At 36.1% G+C, this 14,647-nt stretch overlaps 1 protein-coding gene across 1 annotated transcript in view; it reads right to left on the minus strand.

Moving 5' to 3' along the window:
• The window catches only part of MIPOL1 (mirror-image polydactyly 1), a 354,221-nt gene that overhangs the window by 231,531 nt on the left and 108,043 nt on the right, over nt 1-14,647 (minus strand). The gene's annotated exons all lie outside the window — the stretch shown is intronic.

Consider the following 14,647-nt stretch of genomic DNA (forward strand, 5'->3'; position numbering starts at 1 on the left):
AAAAAAAAAAAAAGTAACAGCCATAGAGTGCTACAAGACATGGAAATAAGGAAATGAAAGTTTTTAATTTGTAAATCTTGCTTTTAAGTAGAACAAGAAATAGCAAACATGTAAAATGACATTTTGATCTCCCTGGAATATAACAGAATAACAGTAAAAATAAATTATAAACAAAAGCATAGATGTGCTACGAGAAGCGTCTATGTTCAAAAAATTATTGAAATATACAATTTGGATATAAGATGTCTACATGAATATACAAATTTCAACATAAACATATAAAACATTTTACACAATGACTGTACAGGATATAAACTGATCTGATGTAATTCAGGACACTATGAAGATACACGGGGAACTGGCTAAAAGAAAAAAAGGACTAAACTCATCTTTCAGAAAAAGTTAAAAATTACCCTTTAATTTACCTATTTTTAAATTGGGATAGTTAAATATCAAACAATAAATAAATATAATCATTGAAGATCTAGACAATGTTCTTTCTAGATTATTTCATGAATGGATAATTGTCATACTGAATAAAAAACGATTACTTACTATGATACAATCAAGATGCAGCCATAATCTAAACTATTATTTCTTGCTGCTCTAATACTGATCTCTTCTACTTCTGACCTCTAAATATCATGGGGTGTATATCACTATTTTGCAACCTTGAATACTATACAAAACCTTTCAAAAGAAAAGCCACACTCCTGATACTGACTTAAATTATATGTTGTTGTTTATATACAAATATAAAATTAGGTACACACTCCTCTCATGCATATATAATACAATTATAACACCATGGAGCAAAATAACTACAAAAATCAAGGCATTTCAAATTAATTTAATATAGCAGATAAACTTTCGTTGAAACTAAATTCTGCAAATATGATAGAGTACTGACTGATACAGCGGCAGGTCCTTTCATAACACAGTGTCATTCTACCATGTGTTGTCTGACAACTTAATTCGCACACCACATTTTCTTTTTGAACTATGTTAAACCTTTGACCTTTACTGGAAGGGGACAAATGATTTACATATTAGCTCTCTCTGTTCTTTTTTAGCCTGTAACAATTAAAATATTTGGTCACATGCGATCAAGACACAAATGTTTAGTAAAGACACAAATCATAAGGAACGAAAATGAGTAAGACATAGCAGTAAACATCACAATCTAGCAATGATGTTCTCTACTAGAATAATCCTCTACATTTTCATTAACATAAAGTTATTAAGTATTAAAACAAAATGACTAGAGGATTCAAAGGTTGGGTAGATAATTTTTGTTATAGGGTAAAAGAATGTTTCATGGAAAGATGACATTCGAGTTGGGCTTGATTTGAGTGTATAATTTCAGAAGCTGAAACCAGAGAAAGAAAGAGTAATAAATACACAAGAAAAGGAATGAAGGTGGAAACATCAGGGGTATATCTGCAGAAAGTAAGAAAGCATGCTCAAGAGTTGTCTGACCACCTATTCTTTGTATCCCCAAGTAAAGCAGAAATGACCCAAGCACAGAGACTTCTTCCCTATCCATGTGATGCAGAACAAAGAATTCACTCATTCTTGCTCAAGAAATAAGTGTTGAAATTATTTTCAATTCTTCATGGGGTTTAAGTTTAAAATTGACCTGGAACACAAACTGGGTAAACCAAGCATCATCCTGGAACTAAATAAAAAAGATATAAATGTTTTTTGTCAAAATACAAATTTATGATTTATTATGTGTATTTATAATTTTATACAAATTTATAATTTGCATTTAAGGTTTTTTTTAATTTACTCAATCCTATATTCTTTCTTTGATGTTATGCTTAGAAAGCCTAATACCCTTTCCAAAATTGCATATTTATATATAGTTTCTTCTCTTTTTTATTTTACTAAACTCCTTAATTCTGAAATTTATCTTGAAGCAAAAGGATTTAACTGATTATTTATGAGCTACACTGTATTTATCATATACTGTATATATACTACCAAACAACCAACCCACTGTCATCGAGTTGATTCTGACTCACAGTGACACTATAGGACAGAGTAGAATTGCCCCATAGGTTTTTCAAGGAGTGGCTGGTGGAATTGAACTGCCAACCTTTTGGTTAACAGCCTGAGCTCTTAACCACTGCACTACCAGGGCTCCATATATATACTACACTGTATTTATTATAGTCACTTTATAATTTCATACAATATTTGACAGTAAAGATTCTTTTAACCTATGTTTCGTATTATCTTAACATTCTCACCAATATATTCTTTATACATGTTTATTTTGAATTTTTAATTATCATTTAAAACATACAGAAAGAGATGGGGAATAATATAACAGAAACTATTATATCTATCACTAATATTTCCCCAATGTAAACAAACTGGCCATATTAAAATTAAAAAAAAAAAAAAATTAGAACTACGTAACAGATTTCTCCCTCTCCCAATCCTGTTACCATCTTTTTCTTCCCTGAGGAACCACTGGTCTGAAGCGCATTTTCATTCAAACAGTATTTATTAAGCACTTACTATGTGCCAGGCACAACTACAGATAGTGAGAATACCGCATTTAACAAAGTAGATAAAAATCCCATGGAGCTCACATTCTAGTTGGGAGAAAAAGATAATAAACTAAATAAATGAAACACTGAGTATTACAGATCATAAAAAAAGTTATGAAGAAAAATGGATTATAGATATGTTGTTGTTAGGTGCCAATGAATCAGTTCCGACTCATAGCAACCCTACTGAACGAAACACTGCCCGATCCTGAGCCATCCTCACAATTGTTTTTATGCTTGAGCCCACTGTTGTAGCCATTGTTGAGGGTCTTTCTTTTTTTGGCTGCCCCTCTACTTTACCAGCTGTGAGAATTTTGTTTACTTTCTGTTGAGGTGCAATCCATACTGAAGGCTGCAGTCTTTCATTTTCATTGGTAAGTGCTTCAAGTCCTTATCGCTTTCAGCAAGCAAGATTGTGTCATCTGCATATCGCAGGTTGTTAATGAGTCCTTCTCCAATCCTGATGCCATGTTCTTCTCAGATTATTTGCTCAGCACACAGATTGAATAAGCATGGTGAAAGGATACAACCATGATGCACACTTTTTCTAATTTTAAACCACACAGTATCCCCTTGCTCTTTCTGAATGGCTGCCTATTAGTCTATGTAAAGGTTCCTCATGAGTACAATTAAGTGTTCTGGAATTCCCATTTTTTGCAATGTTATCCATAATTTGTTATGATCCACACAGTCACATGCCTTTGCATAGTCAATAAAACACAGGTAAACATCTTTCTGGTATCTTCTGCTTTCAGCCAAGATCCATCTGACATCAGCAATGATATACCTTGTCCCACATCCTCTTCTAAATCTGGCTTGAATTTCTGGCAGTTCCCTGTCGATGTACTGCTGTAACCACTTTTGAATGATCTTCAGCAAAATTTTACTTGCATGTGATATAAATGACACTGTTTAGTAATTTCTGCATTCTGTTGGATCACCTTTCTTTGGAATGGGCGCAAGTACGGATCTCTCCCAGATGGTTGGCCAGGTACCTGTCTTCCAAATTTCTTGGTATGGTCAAGTGAGTGCTTCCAGCACTGCATCCATTTGTTGAAACATATCAATTGGTATTCCATCAATTCTGGGAGCCTTCTTTTTTGCCAGTGCAGCTTGGACTTCTTCCTTCAGTACCATCGGTTCTTGATCATATGCTACCTCTTGAAATTGTTGAACGTTCACCAATTCTATTTGGTACAGTGACTCTATATATTCCTTCCATCTTCTTTTGATACCTCGTGCGTCGTTCAATATTTTGCCTATAGAGTCCTTCAAAATTGCCACTCAAGGGTTGAAGTTTTTCTTCAGTTCTTTCAGCTTGAGAAATGCCAAATGTGTTCTTCCCTTTTGGTTTTTAATTTCAGGTCTTTGTACATTTCATTATAATACCTTACTCTGTCTTCTCCAGCCACCCTTTGAAATCTTATGTTTAGCTTTTTTACTTCATCATTTCTTCCATTCACTTTAGCTACTCTACATCAAGGGCAAGTTTCAGAGTCTCTTCTGACATCCATTTTGGTCTTTTCTTTCTTTCCTGTCTTTTTTAATGACCTCTTGTTTTCTTCATGAATGATGTCCTTGATGTCATTCCACAACTTGTCTGGTCTTCGGTCATTAGTGCTCAATGTGTCAAATCTACCCTCGAGATAGTCTCTAAATTCAGGTGGGATATATTCAAGGTTGTACTTTGGCTCTTGTGGACTTGTTTTAATTTTCTTCAGCTTTAACCTGAATTTGCGTATGAGCATTGAAGGTCTGTTCTGTAATTGGCCCCTGGCCTTGCTCCGACTGATGATATTGAGTTTCTCTATTGTCTCTTTCTACAGATGTAGTCGATATGATTGTGTATTCTATTCGGTGAGGTCCACCCGTATAGCTGTCCTTTATGTTGTTGAAAAATGCATTTGCAATCAGTAAGGAGGTGCTCTTGCAAAATTCTATCATGCAATCTCTGGTGTCGTTTCTATCACCAAGGCCTTATCTTCCAACTACTGATCCTTCTTCTTTGTTTCCAACTTTCATATTCTAATCACCAGTAATTATCAATGCATCCTGATTGCATATTTTATCAATTTCAGACTGCAGAAATTGGTAAAAATCTTCATTTTCTTCATATGTGGCATTAGTGGTTGGTGCGTAAACATGAATACTCGTATTAACTGGTCTTCCTTGTTGGCGTATGGATATTATCCTGTCACTGACAGAGTTATAATTCAGGATGGATCTTGAAATGTTGTTTTTGATGATGCATGTGATGCCATTCCTCTTCATTCTGTAATTCCCGGCAAAGTAGACCATATGATTGTCTGATTCAAAATGGTCAATACCAGTCTATTTCAGATCATTAATGCCTAGGATTTCGATCTTTACACATTCCATTTCATTTTGGAAAATGCCCTTAATCACATTAAGGAAGTCACTTTTTATTACTACTTTGCTAAGGAGTCCTATTCCTCTTCGATAAAATTATGAGTTTACGTTTAAATTTCCTGAATGCTTTTTCCAAATGTGTTAATATGGTGAATTACCTTAATTGAACCCTAATTGATCATTACACATATTGGTTATATTCATTTACATAAATGTATGCATGTGTATGAAGAATATATAGCTTTATTTGGTTTACAAATATTTTATTTCAGATTGTTCCTAAGTGAGACTGACCTATATATTTTTCCTTTCTTGGGCTATCCTTTCTAGTTTTGTTATCAACACTGGGCTGTTGTTATTAGTTGCCATCTACTCCGAGTCAGGGCAATCCCATGTGTGTAAACAACTGCTCCATAAGGTTTTCATGTCTGTTACCTAACAGAAGCAGATAATTAGGCCTGTCTTCTGAGACACCTATGGGTGGGTTAGAACTTCCAAACTTTAGGCTAGTAGTTGAACACTTAATGGTTTGCACCAACCAGGGACTCAGGCTATTCTTTCCAGTTTTGCTATCAGTGTTGGATTAGCCTCATAAAAAGAGTTGGAGTGTTTTCTCATTTTATTCTTAGACGCAGTTTATAAAATTTTTTAGAAGAATTAGTAAAAATCCTCTATCAAATTATCTAAGCATTCCTTCTGGGTTCAATTTCCTTTTATCAGAGGTACAGCTTTAAAAAGTCCTCTTAGTGAGACACTCAGTCTTTGCCTAAAAATGTCATTTTTTTTCTCACACTCATTAATCTCACACTCATTACTGGATATAACTGTTATGATAAAGCTATTTCCTCAGTACTTTGATGATATAATCCCATTGTAGTTTGGCATCAATTGTTCCTAATACGAAGTCTGCTATTAGTCTAACAGTAATTCCTTTGTAGGTTGATCTTTTTTTCTATGGTTGCTTTATGATCTTCTGTAGTTTCACTTTGGTGTTCTACTACAAAGTGTCTAAGGATGGATTTACTTTTATCTTCTTGATTTTCTTTGTGTTTCTTAAACCTGGAAAATTCAATGCCATTATCTCTTGGAATATTACTTCTCCCTCTTTCGAGACTCATATTTGTGATATATTGCACTTAGTCTTTTTTTTCTTTCACATCTTTTCATCTCTCTTTCTTATTTCCAATCCCTTTATGTTTGTGACTTCTAAGCATCTATTATTAGGACCCTTGATTCTGTCTTCAGCTGTGTCTACTCTTCCTCTATTCATTTAATTTCAATGATATTTTCATTTCTATAAATTCTGTTGTATTTTTTCAGTTCTGTCCTCTATTCTTTTCTTCCATAGCATTCTGTTTTTTTTCTGGTACATCTATTTCTCTCTTTAAATACAAATACTGTATTCTCTTTCAGGTTTTTTTTAATATCTCAAATTGTTAATGGTCTAATCCTTCTAATTCTCCTTCATGGTGATTGTCTTCTTATGCAGTTTGTACCCATCTTTGACAGATTCCATTTTCTGTACTTTTATATAACCTGTGTTATGAAAAAATGCCAGACTGGTTATGCACTTGCCTCTGCTGGGCAACCCAAAATTTTTACTCGTCTAGGACAAGTTTTGGAAACTCTGACGGTGTACTGGTTAAGAGCTATGGCTGCTAACCAAAAGGATGGAAGTTCGAATCTATCAGGCAAACCCTATAAACCGTATGGGGCAGTTCTACTCTGTCCTATAGGGTCGCTATGAGTCAGAATTGACTAGATGGCAATGGGTTTTTTTAGGACAAGTTTTTATATTAATGTCTTAGTTTGTGTATTCTTATCATGACAGTTATTCAATCTGGTGTCTGTACTCCCATATGGAGTAGGTCTAACTGTTCAATATCTTACAGGAAATTTTTTTTCCCTGTGCTTGGCTTTCTTGTCACTTCTCCGAATCGATGAGCTATTTTTTCTAGGTGTTTTTTCACTGAAGAGGCAGTCTTTGTACGATTATGGCTATATGCAAGGGTGTTCACTCAGGTTCCCAAATCAAGTGGCCATATCATCAGTCCTAGAAAGGGCATTAATAAAATTCAACTTCCTAGTGCTTGGTATCTAAATTTGTTCTTACATTCCTACTTAACTAGTAGTTTTGTGTGTCTTCAATTTCCTTCTCATTTTTAACCCTCACAGACATTCATTCTTTCTGAAAAATACAGTGGGGAAAACTCCCAGGCCAATTTTTGCATGAAATATTATAACCAAAGAGATAAGTATAATAAAAAACACTAAAACTATTTTTTGTGCTGAGGGCATTCATCCATATTTAACACTTGCACTCACATTCCATGGGTTGTGCAGTACAGGAGGGATAGAGAATAAGGCAGAGACCACCCAAAGTAGCAAGTGTCCCAAAAGACTTAAACGAGAAGGCAGGAAGGGATAGAAACTGGACAAATGGACACAGGGAACCTGAGGTAGAAAGGGGAAGCATGCTGTCACATTGTGGGGATTGTAACCAATGTCACAAAACAACATTTGTATAAATTTTTGAATGAGAAATTAACTCGAGTGTAAACTTTCTCCTAAAACACAATACAAAAAAAGAAAAAAATGAAGAAAACCAAAAACACAAGGGAAAGATTAGTCCAAAGGACTAATAGACCACAACTACCACAGCCTCCACCAGACTGAGTCCAGTACAAGCAGATGATGCCCGGCTACCACCACCGACTCCTCTGACAGGGATCACAACAGAGGGTCCCAGACAGAGCTGGAGAAAAGTGTAGAACAAAATTCTGACTCACAAAAAAAGATCAAATTTACTGGTCTCATAGAGACTGGAGAAATGAGAATATGGCCCCCGGGCACCCGTTAACTCAGTACTAAACCCACTCCTGACGTTCACCCTTCAGTCAAAGATCAGACAGTCACACAAAACAAAACGAGTACTAAATGGGCACACCAGCCCAGGGTCAAGGACAAGAAGGTAGGAGGCGAGAGCAAAGCTGGTAATGGGGAACCCAAGGTCAAGAAGGGGAGAGTGTTGACGTGTCGTGGGGTTGGCAACCAATGTCACAAAACAATGTGTATTGTTTAACAAGAAACTAATTTGCTCTGTAAACCTTCATGTAAAGTACAATAAAAAAAAGAAAAATGAACTAAGAATAACTGACATTTCACAAAGGAGGAAATACAAATATGAGAACTGTTCAACTAGTTTACAGATTAACATAAAATGATGAAAGGCCATTCTTCTACCACGTACTTAGCAAAATACCAAGATTTAACCATATTAAGTGTTACATACTCTCCTTTAACTGCAGATAAAAATGTAGTCTGCAACACCAGTGGTAATTGTGTAACTAAGTTGGGCATATATCCTATGACTCAGCAATTCCACTTCTGGGTAAGTTACTCTAGAGAAGCATACTCTGATGTGTACAGAGAAGTACTCTGCAACATTGTTTAACAAGTGGCAATAAAATGGGGAAAAAAAAGTGGAATAAATAAAATGTAGTATAGTAAATATTACCATCCACTAATTAAAAGGTACGAACTAGATCTGCAGGTCTCAAGCTCAAAAATACTGAGTGGGAAAGGGAAAAAAAATTCAGTAAAACTCCACATATATAAAATAAAATAATGGATTTTCTAGAGAGGTATATTTCTGCAAAGATAAACAGCAAATTCATATCACTGGGGTAGAGAGGAGACCAGGGCAGTAAAGAGAGATTTTTAAAAAGAATGTTTTCATGTATTAGAGTTTAAAAAATGTAAATGAATTAAATGGTATAAGAATGCAAAAGGGTAAAAACTGGGAAAAACTATGACAAAAATATACTTGAAGAATGTTGTAGAATCATACTGTGGTTTATCAAAATATAAAAGAAAAGATTAATAGTTTTAGTTTTATTTAGATTTTTTAAATTTTGTGATGTTCCTTTTTAAAATGGTTGAATAAAAATATTCTTATTTTTCATGGGGAGATATATAATAAAGCAACCAGGATTGCAGGATCAAAATCTATAGACAACATCTACTACAAAATTGGGTGACAGGGTATCCTCACAAATTCTAAAATATGAGAAAAACAAACCAAACCCATTGCCACTGAGTTGATTCCAACTCATAGTGACTCTCTAGGACAGAGCAGAACTGCCCCACAGAGTTTCCAAGGAGTGGCTTGTGGATTTGAACTGTTGACCTTCTGGTTAGCAGCCGAGCTCTTAACCACTCCACTACCAGCGCTCCCTAAAATATGAAAGGTAGGCACAATTCAACAACAGCTACAAAAAACAGACGTATCAGTATCTTTGTGGAAAGAAGCAGAGGGAAACAAAGGGACACGAGGACAGGAGAATCCGAAACCTTGCCAAAAGGTTCTGATCAGGAAATGGGGCAGCCAATTTGGGAAGAGCAGATAAAACTGGGAGTGGTTATCACATCAAAAGAGACAGAAGTAGTCTTAACTCCCTCCCACCCCCAAAAAAACCATTGCCCTCCAGTTGATTCAGACTCATAACAACTTGGGCCCTGTGAATTCTCAAAACTAAGCACACAAAGCTCTCTTCCAGAATAAGCCCTGTAGTAAGGAGAAATTTTTGGGAGCAGAATCCAAACTGAGTGAGAAAAGAAAAATGAGGGCAAAGAAATGAAAAGGCCCACAGAAAAGTATAGGGGTAATATAAAGACAAGTAATATCAAAAAGCATAAGGTCATATTTTTTAATATTTCCTGAAGCAAAACAACCTTGTCTTTGAAGCTATAAAATCTATCTTGATCCATCCCCCATATCCTCCTAAAAGTGAAGGAAAGAGAATTTAATATAAAAATGAGTAACATAAAAAAACTGCTCTTAAATTCCAGATGATAATTGATAGACAATCTAAATCTGATCAAGTCTCCAGATCCAAATGCCACATTTATAAGAAGAGTGAACAGAAAAATTTGTTAAAAAACACCATAGGGGTGCAATCAATAAGATTAGTAAATTCTGCAAAACTGACCCAGTTTATTCAAATAAATAAATTGCAAAGGGAAAAATCTATACAGTAAAAGAGACTTAAGAGGCAATTCAATCAACTGCAACATAAGAATCTTATTTGAGTTCAGATTCAAAACCAATAGGGAAAGTTATGATATTTGTAAGACCACTGGAATTCGAAAGCTAACTAAACATTTCACATTATTAAGGAGTTATTGTTAGTATTTTTGTTGTTATAACAGTATTGTAGTTATATATTAAATAATAGTCCATATTGTATAAAGATACATAATAAAAAAGTTACAAATAAAAAAAGATATTTCTTCAAAATAATACAAGAAGAGGTAAATGAGTACAGGGTATAGATAAAACAGAGTTGCTGAAGCTGAGTAATAGCACAGAGGTTCATGATACTATAAACTCACTTGATACTACTCCAAACTCACTGATAAGAAGAAAAGGAAATTCTCCACTGCAAATAAGTAACAAAAACCATTCTACAATGACAGTGAACTAAACATAATAAAACATAAAAATCTACTGCAAATGTTTATGAAATAAATCTGGCCCATTTTTACCACAATATCTGTTTTCACCAGTAATTTCCTTTTACTTATCATTATGAATTCTGAAGAATTATATTAAGCATATAATACACTTATGATTCTGTCTTACTTTGTTTACTTTCTTCACGATCAACATGCATAAAGTTTCTAAAAAAAGGTTTCCTAACACTGTCTAAGTTTTAAATAGCTGCTGTTTCTCCTATAGTACAATCTGCTTTTAGTCACAGATCATCTTGATCACATTACAGGCAAAGATCTTCCCACTTGGATGCTATACCACTCTTTACTTTGCAGACAGAAATAATACCAGATTCTTCTAGTCAAAACAGAACTTTGGTGTCAATGTGAATTAGGTACTTTGATCTGTAAATGTTTGGAAGCACTTAGGATTATATAAATATGTTTTCATTTCTTTTCATTCAGAAGAATTAAAACAAAAATCACTTCATTTTAGTTAAAAAAAAAATAACAACTGAAATGCTTTCATACATAGAATAACTTGTAATAAAGGGTTTTTAAACTCTTAAGAGGCAACTTGTGTCTTCAAAGTCCTGACAAAACATCAACTCAGTTTAAGTGAATATTTATACAACAGTCGGAAGTTTAACAATACTAAGGATTAAAAACAGCAATAATTGTATGAATGAATCTCTGAAACCACACATGCTGTAGCTGAACTATATATACATACATGTAAATATGCAGAATACAACTAAATTATTCAATACATTTTCATTGAGCATTGCAAGGCCTGGAATCACCTTGCAGAAAGCCATCTGGCCTTTCTTCTCAGTTCTTTTGTGCTGTGCCAACACATGAGGCTAATGAATGGGGGCTGCCCAGACCAAGATGGAACACCTAGAGACCGGAAGCTGACTAAGCCTCAGGAGGTATGATGTAATCTGTCACAGACACATGAGGAGGCCAGTAAAGGCCTTGTAACATGGAGGATCAAGGAACTTCCTGGTTGGTGACCATGCACAGGACAGGATAGCACATCCCACTTTGAGACATGGAAGTTCAACCCTGTGACCCTTCCTAGACCTCACCCTATATATCTGTATCTTTTTTGGTTGTAATGAATTTGTACTTAGTATACTTTCCGAGAATTCTGTGAGTTATTTCAGCAAATTAACAGACACGAAGGAGCTGGAGGAGCCAGTGGTCATGTGGACTCCTGAGCATAGGCAGCAGGGGACTGAACTGAACAGGGAAGAGAAACTGAGATTTCCATAAGACAGCAGCTGGCATAGGGAGCAGGATTTGTTATCCACCATACAACTTAGTGTCAGCCGTGGGTGGTCTTAGTCTCCCTAGACCGGTTTATACAGTTGGTGTAGGGGGCAGGATTCACAGGGAGCAGGACACTGAATCCTAAGCATCAATTAGTCAGTTGTCTGTATGTCATGTTGCCAGTACCCACCAGGCAAGATGCCAGGCAACGAAATGCTTCAGTACATGTATATATTTTAACTACACATCTTGTTGTTATTAGGAGCTACTGAGTCAATTCTGACGCATAGCGAACCACAGACAGGCTAGAATTGCCCCACTGGGGAGCCCTGGTGATGCAGTGGTTAAGAGCTTGCTGCTAACAAAAAGTTCAGCAGTTTTTTTTTTCTTTTCATTTTTTTATTGTAGTTTAAAAGAAGTTTACATTTCAAGTTAGTCTCCCATACAAAAATTTATACATACATTGTTATGTGACCCTAATTCCTCTCCCCATACTGTGACAGCACATTCCTTTCTACTGCTGATTTCCCATGTCCCTTCAACCAGCTCTTAACCCTCTCTGCCTTCCCATCTCACCTCTGGACAGACGCTGCCCGTCTCTTGTATCTACTTCAGCCAAGAGGCACACTCCTCACGAGTTATCACTTTATGTCCCACAGTCCAGGCCAATCCGTGGCTGTAGAGTTGGCCTCAGAAACTGTTTTAGTTCTGGGCTGATACAGAATCCAGGGGCCATGCTTTCTAGGGTTCCTCCAGTCTCAGTCAGACCATTAAGTCTGGTCTTCTTATTAGAATTAAAGTTCTGCACCCCACCTTTCTCTTCCTCCATCCAGAACTCTCTGCTGTGTTCCCTATCGGGGCAGTCACTGGTGGTAGCAGGGAACCATCTATTTCTTCTGGCATCAGGCTAATAAAGTCTCTGGATTATGTGACCCTTTCTGTCCCTTGGGCTAATGCTTTCCTTGTCTCTTTGGTGTTGTTCATTCTGCTTTACCCCAGGTGGTTGGGACCAATTGATACATCTTAGACGGCTGCTTGCAAGTTTTCAAGACCCCAGAGGCCACTCACCAAAGTAGGATGCAGAACATTTTCTTAATAAACTTTGTTATGCCAATTGACCTAGATGTCCCCTGAAAACATGGTCCCCAGACCCCAACCCCAGCTACTCTGTCCCTCAAAGTGTTTCACTGTATTCAGGAAACTTCTTAGCTTCGGTTTAGTCCACTTGTGCTGACTTCCTCTGTAGTGTGTGCTGTCCATCCCTTCACCTAAGATAATTCTTATCCACTGTCTAGTTAGTAAATAACCTTCACCCTCGCTCCCCACCCTCGTAATTATCAAAGAATGTTTTCTTCTGTGTTTAAACCTTTTCTTGAGTTCTTATAATAGAGGTCTTATACAATATTTGTCTTTCTGCGACTGACTAAATTCACTCAGCATAATGACCACCAGATTCCTCCATGTTAAAAGATGTTTCCCGGCTTCATCGTTGTTCTGTATCATTGCATAGTATTCCATTATGTGGATATACCATAATTTGTTTATCCATTCGTCCGCTGATGGGCACCTAGGTTGCTTCCATCTTTTTGCTATTGTGAACAGTGCTGCAATGAACATGGGTGTGCATATGTGTGATGGCTCTTATTTCTTTAGGATATATTCCAAGGAGCGGGATAGCTGGATCGTATAGTACTTCTATTTCTAGCTTTTTAAGGAAGCGCCAAATCGATTTCCAAAGTGGCTACACCATTTTACATTCCCACCAAAAGAGTATAAGTGTTCCAATCTCTCCACAACCTCTCCAGCATTTATTACTTTGTGTTTTTTGGATTAATGCTAGCCTTGCTGGGAAGAGATGATATCTCATCGTAGTTTTGATCTGCATTTCTCTAATGGCTAATGATCGTGAGCATTTCTTCATGTGTTTGTTACCACCTGAATATCTTCTTTGGTGAAGTGCCTGTTCATTTCCTTTGCCCATTTTTTAATTGGGTTATTTGTCTTTTTGTTGTTGAGGTTTTGCAATATCTTGTAGATTTTAGAGATTAGATGATGATTGGATTTATCGTAGCCAAAATTTTTTTCCCAGTCTGTAGGTTGTCTTCTGACACTTTTGTTAAAGTTTTTTGATGAGCCTAAGTGTTTGATTTTTAGGAGCTCCCAGTTATCGAGTCTCTCTTCTGGTGCTTCTGCATTGTTACTTACAGTTCATATTGTGTTTATGCCATGTATTAGGGCTCCTAGCATTGTCCCTATCTTTTCTACCATGATCTTTATCATTTTCTATTTTATAGTTAAGTCTTTGATCCATTTTGAGTTAGTTTTTGTGCATGGTGTGAGCTATAGGTGTTGTTTCAGTTTTTTGCAGATGGATATCGAGTTATGCCAGCACCATTTGTTAAAAAGACTGTCTTTTCCCCAGTTAACAGACTTTGGGCCTTTGTCAAATATCAGCTGCTCATAGGTGGATGAATTTATGTCTGGATTCTCAATTCTCTTCCATTGGTCTATGTATCTGTGTTGTACCAGTACCAGGCTGTTTTGACTACCATGGTGGTAGAATAGGTTCTAAAATCAGGTAGTGTGAGGACTCCCACTTTGTTCATCTTCTTAAGTAACGCTTTCCTTATTCGGGCCTCTTCCCTTTCCATATGAAGTTGTTGATTTGTTTCTCCATTTCATTAAAAATGCCACTGGAATTTGGATCGGGATTGCATTGTGTCTCTAGATCGCTTTGGGTAGAATGGACATTTTCACAAAGTTGAGTCTACCTATCCATGAGCAAGGTATGTTTTTCAACTTATGCAGGTCTCTTTTGGTTTCTTGCAGTAGTGTCCTGTACTTCTCACAGTATAGGTCTTTTACATCTCTGGTTAGATTTATTCCTAAGTATTTTAGCTTCTTGGGGGCTATTGTAAATGGTATTGATTTGGTGATTTCCTCTTCAA

This window comes from Trichechus manatus, unplaced genomic scaffold (assembly GCF_000243295.1).
Source record: "Trichechus manatus latirostris isolate Lorelei unplaced genomic scaffold, TriManLat1.0 scaffold00043, whole genome shotgun sequence".
In the NCBI taxonomy this organism is placed as follows: domain Eukaryota; kingdom Metazoa; phylum Chordata; class Mammalia; order Sirenia; family Trichechidae; genus Trichechus; species Trichechus manatus.